We start from the raw sequence: 6,562 nt of genomic DNA on the forward strand, positions 1-6,562 counted from the left end.
GCAAACACTGGCAAAGACAAGTTTTCATTGAAACCGTTTTGTGAAGGGCCTCCTTCCCTGTTTCCATATTTTGTAGCATGAGCTTCTCAGTTCTAGTTTTGGGGTAAACTGTAGATTGCAGTGTCGTAGGATACTGAAACTCTAAGCTTAAACATACTGTCTTCCTTAGCCAAAGTCAAATGCCTGTGCTTATGGTAGGCAGTAGTTCTTATCACAGTGAAGATGGCAAAGCAAACTTAATGAGATCTTTGTCTGATCACAGCCCTTTCTCCCAGAAAAGTGCTGAGCTTTCCTTTCCACTTTTCCCTAATAGTTTCTTGTATGATGGCACAGCAGATGTACCTTTGGGAGTGTTCATACTGCTGAAATCAAGTTAAGCAGCCTATAACTGAGATGATAGATACCTTTTCAGTTGGGCAGAGAGACTCACTTTAGTTCCAAGAATGAGATCATTTTTCTGTTGCTGAATTATCAAGATCCTTGAGATACAGAACCAGCTTTCTTGAAAGTAACAGCTGATGTCACGTCATGTCCCGTGACCAATGCACTTATTCCACCCCTGCCTCACAAGCACTGCCTCAGTCTGTTTTATTTCTGCAATCTCTTAGGAGGCCTAGCAGATGATACACAGTTGTAGGTCTTGACTCTCCACAAAATAAAACCAAAGCCCAAACAAAGCAAAAAACACAGTATCTCAAGTCCAGTCAGTGAAATAAACTGAAAGCGTCAGCTAAGTGCTTCTGCAATGGGGAAAGGCTGTCCTTTCATGTCACAGGAACTCTTAATTAACAGTAGTCTATCAACAGCCAGGGGGCTTTCGCCTCAGGACCCAAGCCAAGCCCAGCTACTGAAATAGATTCCTCAAACTTAATGATTCTGTGAGTCTCTGTGGTTCTGTGAAATGCAAGGTGACTAAATTCAGCTCAAGAAAGCCAAATAATTTTTCAACACTATTCCATAATGGAGTAGAACTCGTGCATTGCCATTCCCATGCAAGAAAAGAAGGGTTGGTGGTATATGGGCCCTACTTGCACTGATTTATTCCATCTATACCATCATACTCTCTGTATTAAAAAAAAAATCACATAAATTAACAATATTTTTCATCCACTATTAGCTGTGGCTTGGCCAGAACAATCAGAACGATAAATGAATTCTGAAAAACATAATTCAAAATGTCCCACAAATGGTCTTGCAAATGAAGAGCTCTAAATTGCCATGTTTAAAGACCAGTGGGGCTGATACTTTGAACAGCTGCCAGCAGCAACTGCACAACAAGTGACTGAAAAGCCAACAATTTTCTTATGGAACAACCTGCATTTATCAAAACATTCAGAATTGTATGCACCAAGAAGTTTTTTTATAGAACACAGAACACATGTTGACTGAAGAAAGAACAAGGTATCTAGGAAGAAAGATGTGATGCACAAGGCTGTCTTCTACTTTGTTTCAGCTCGTATTTACGTGCATTAATAAAAGCACGTTTAAAACACAAATATTTAATACAAACTGAAATAGGAATTAATTTGTCATGAAGCCAAGGAGAGGCATGATTTTAAAATCCAGTGCTAAGGTTGTAGAAAGTGGAAGGTCTAATGTGTGATGGTAAAAGTAATTTATATCTAAATCACAGTAACTGTAGGAAGCTCCACCTTTGTCCTCCACCTACCACACCAAGACTTTCCCACAGGGGAGAACAACAAATAGCAAACAGGTTTTGGTTGCTTGGGAAAGTTGAGCAAGTAATGTACCTCCATAGTTCCATTATTCTTAATCGTTACAGTCTGCGTCTTTACTTGATACTGTGTAATTATGGGACATCCCAAAGCTATGAGCTGCCTCTTTTCAATTTGCTCCCTAATAGAAAGAAATGCCACAAGGGATGTTTCTCCAGAAACTGGTGGAGTGATAGTGAGTAGAAATTTACAGATTGTTAGAAGCTATGCTTCAGTTCCTGTATTTCCCAAACTCACAAGAAAAAGTGGGTATTGATTCAGGAATGTCCTATCCTTACATATCAGCTTTAAAATTGGAAACCAGAACTCTAAATATTAAAAATGAGTACTAGAAAAAGAGGGGTCACTTCAGCAATTCGTGGTTTAAACATTAAGAAATCTTGATTTGTGATATAGACCAAGCACTACTGTAACAGAGAGATCTCTTCTTAGACATAGCCTGTAAGGAGATACTACTCCTTTATTTTCATAGTGGGAAAATAAATCACATGGTAACCTAAAACATATAATACTATAGATATGAATGTCAAAGTTGCAACATAATTTCAGCTGCAGCATGCAAACTTCAGCACCAATAGATTAGTAATTTAGTATGGATTAGGTTTTTTGGAATTTGTCTCTGTAAGAACAAATGCAAGGGTTTTTTTAACAAACTCTAAAATACAACTACATTACTTTCTGAGTAGTAGCCACAGTGTGGTTTTGGGTAGCAATTTATTTTTTTTTTAAGATAGGTAGGAAACTTTCCTCTTGCAAAAGAAATTTCACTTATGTGCAAATCATAAAAATAAGATTTTATGGAACTTTTCTCGACAACTGTAATCTCCTTTGACAGTTGTTTTATCCAGAGCACAGATGTTTGCTGCTTAACCATGAATGTTGGCTGACCTGCCCAAATCTCAATGAAAAACAGTTGTAACAAGAAGGTTTCTCTGCAAATGGTAATCTTCATTTCATGTTCATGCTAAAGTATATCTCGTAATGCATTCAAAAAGCACTACTTTTTTTTCTTTCTTTTAAAGGCTCAGAAGTAGATGTACTGAAATCACAGCTAAATGCTTACTATACTGATGAGGGTATAGATTGTATCTGAAACAGTGTTAACAACTGAATCAAGATGTAGATTATTCTTTTAGTTTTCAAATTACATTGCAAAAACAACAGGAGACTGGTTATTTAGATCTGTTTTTTTCATTAAGTGGGTAACATAGTCTGTATCAACTGTTCTCCTTAGATGCATACTCAGTGTAATAAAATCTTGGGGCAAAAACGGTAGGGAAGGAATAGACCTGTCTGAAGAGTAGTTCTGCTGCTTGGAAGGGCAGGAAAAGCATGTAACACCAAAGGAAAGCTCTGGTAGCAGGTCACCAGATGGTGAACAGTCATCATAGAGAGATCATCTAAGCCAGTACAATGTGCAACTTACCCATCCTCCTTATAGAAATGTCATCTTTGACAATGATGGACTGATTTACTTATGAGTAGTGTGGATTCCTCTCTGCTAGACCATGAAAACAAGTATGTTCTGGTCCTTTGAAAAGTTACATGCAGAATTCCAGTTTACCTTTAACTAGTCACGTTATAGCTGTTGTAGCTGCAACAAGGGGCTGGAAGACAACTGAAGCCAACAAGCATCAAAACCAGTTCGCTAGTTCACTGAGACAATGCAGTCTTTTTAGGGAGATGTGAGAAGGCAATTGGCCATCTCCTCATTTCTTTATTTTACAGGAATTTGCTTTACGGGTGGGTTGAATCTTTTTTTAGAAGAGACACGAACTGGTATTTTCCTAAAGAAAAAAAAACAAACCACACCAGATGCTGGAAGCTTCCAGACTCCTGAAAATCTCCGTACCTTCTAAATGGAGATAAATCTCAAGAGACCTTAAGGACAAGAATAAGGCTTGTAACTTAGCCAGTTGTGGTTTTTTGTTTGTCTATGCATACACACAAATGCATACAAACATAATTAAGGGGTGGCCAGAAGTTCTAATGAATCCCTTGTAAGGTGGCACACACAAAATGGTGTGATAACATCCCTGTATCTTGTTTTCTTTGTATGGCTGAGATCACAGTTGTTCGATAGGTCTTGCAAAAGGTATCGAAGGTCTGACTTAGAGCTTTTTCAACTCCTCTAGAAGGCTGTAACATTAGTTTTAACTTCCACGACTTCGCCAACGTATATTTGGATGGCATTAGGCACTCCATATTAACTAAACATTAAACAGATGTTACAAATACGAAACACCTAAGGTACTGAGATTTAAAAGCCTATTGTAAAGCGAATCCATGACAATGGGATTTTAATAATTAATCATTTTTACCCAATTAAAACAGTGTTGCATCAGTTTTACAGCACTATGGCATTATCCTACCCATAATTAAGCAGTACTACTGTAACCTTTTTTAAATTCTTGACTATGTCAAGTTTCTGCTAGAGGGTTGATGCTTTAATGTAAGAAGTGTATTACAAGGAAGAAATGCTATCAATTTATTTTTGATAATTTTTATTATTTTTAAAGCCACTATTTACGTCTGCTGCAGGAAAAATAAATTAACTGTAAAATTATATAGCTTGAGTGCTATGTTGTGTTATTTATAAAGGTAGGTCTTTGGAAATCCAGTACAATTGTTTTCTTTCATCATTACAGAAGTCACTTTATAATTGAAAATGAATGCCAGGCAAGAACTATTGTTACAGCATCTCAGAAGAATGTAACTGGATTGTGAGCTAAATATAACTTCTCCTAGTTGTCAAGTTTTTATGCTTATAATTAAATCTCCATGAGCAGTTTTCACTTTTTCTAAAATGTCTATGGCCAGATACTGCAACTAAGAAGTTACTGTGTTACTGAAAATATACTTAGTTTCACTACAGTGTGGCTCGTATACATCTAAGTAGGTGTTCATTAAGAATATATAAAGAACATTGAAGCAATTTTTGTCCCAGAGAAAATTCAAATTTGAGCAGTCAAAATATTCTGGCTCATGGCTGAAGAAAATGTTCCGTGGTTTACACAGTGCATGTGTATATTGTGCCTGGTTCTAAACAAGGTACTCTCTTGTCCTCCTTTCAGTAACTGCTACCATTCATTATAAACTGTTTTTTTCGAGAATCAAAATATGATTTAGAACAGTTTCAGTTTCTAGAAGTCAAGTTCTTTTCTGTTCTCACCTCAGAGAGAAGAACTGGGAAAGAAAACAAATAGCTTTCTCTTTCTAGATGAGAAAAGAAAAGAAATTGGTGGAGCAAATACATCAGAAACTGTACTCTTCACTATGGGATTTTTCTCATCATGTTGCATTCCTATACGTGACTCTTGACAAAAGTACAACATATTTACAGTTTAAGTAAAACATGAGAAGGGATCTTAAACGATATTCCTTCAGATGTCAAGCTAATAATCTATTTCTTGGTAAATTCTGGTGCACTATCCTTATAGTGGTTCCTAGTTGTTCCAGCCTAGTACATTAATCTTCTGTCTCTACTAGACACTAGTGGCTTGTATAAAATGAGTTCACATTTTGAACATACATTTCTCTGGCACATTTCTGGGAATATTCAAAGCCTAGTGACCAAACAAACATGAATAAAATTGAATTTTCTCCGTTAAAAATCACAAGTAATGCTGAACCCATATGTCAGAGGCTGTGATGCTTTTGTTGCCGGCACAGGCCAAGTTTGTTCTTTGTAATTTAAAATACAACAAGGGAAAAAAAAAAGGCATGAAAAGTTTGGAGTGCAAATATTCTTTGGTTTACTCATTAAAACAAAAGGACACAGCAAACAGCAAAAACACTGGCAATTAAATAAACAGCAAATTCTTTATACGCTTCCTAACAAAAAGTCTTCGGGTGTTTGAAATGTATTAACTTCACACTTTTAAGTACATTACAGTGTCTTGATAGTCACATTTTTTTATCCCCCGAGGGCAAGGCAGGGAGAAGATAGGGAGAAAAAGAAGGACAAAAAGTAGGAGGGGAGAAAAGAAGGAAAAAAAATTTTATTCAAGATGCCAGTTTTCCATTAGTTAAATAGTATATAATGCAATGATAAAACTAATTTCTTGTCTAGTTTCATTGTACATAAAGCAAATTGCCTTGGAATTTATTTTCATATGATTAAGTTTTCTGAATTCACATCACACACATCAGCCTAGTGTATAAAATATACTGACTCACACCCTTTCAAAAAGAATTATGACCTATTAGCAGGATTCTAAATATCTTAAGGAATTGCACAGGTAAGTCACTGTGTTTTACCTTATCATAGGCAGTTAAAATAGGTACTGCAAGTGTTTTCTAGGGAATACTTTTCCCCAGTTAGGCTATTTTACTGTAGCTTATTCCTCAAATAATCCCCATAAAAATCAAAGGAAGCAAGCATCTGTGCAGGTGTATAAGGATCTATACTTGGTAGCCTTGCAGACAGGAAGTTTTCACCACTGAGCTGGAGATGAACAAGCCCATTAAGACTCTACGTGACAGCATCACTGATATTATTTAAAACTGAATGCTTCATAAGAGCAACACTAGGAAGCTGTGATCTGTGCAGAGAGCATAAAAGACTATAAATGAATCAAATAGATATTTTACAAATAAGTCAATAAGTCAAAGAAATTATAGAGCTACCATCACCATGATAACCTGTTACTAACATTACTGGACTCTGATAGTTTAGAAATAATTCTGTAAATGTACAAAAGATTTGGATTATCTGACAGCGTGTTATTTTGCTTTGTAAATCTGTCTTGCAAGACTCTTACTCTACTTGGACTGTTCTGTTTTATTGTCTTTATCCAGCTGTTTCTGTATGCAAAGCACAGTAA

This window comes from Gavia stellata, chromosome Z (assembly GCF_030936135.1).
Source record: "Gavia stellata isolate bGavSte3 chromosome Z, bGavSte3.hap2, whole genome shotgun sequence".
Taxonomy (NCBI): domain Eukaryota; kingdom Metazoa; phylum Chordata; class Aves; order Gaviiformes; family Gaviidae; genus Gavia; species Gavia stellata.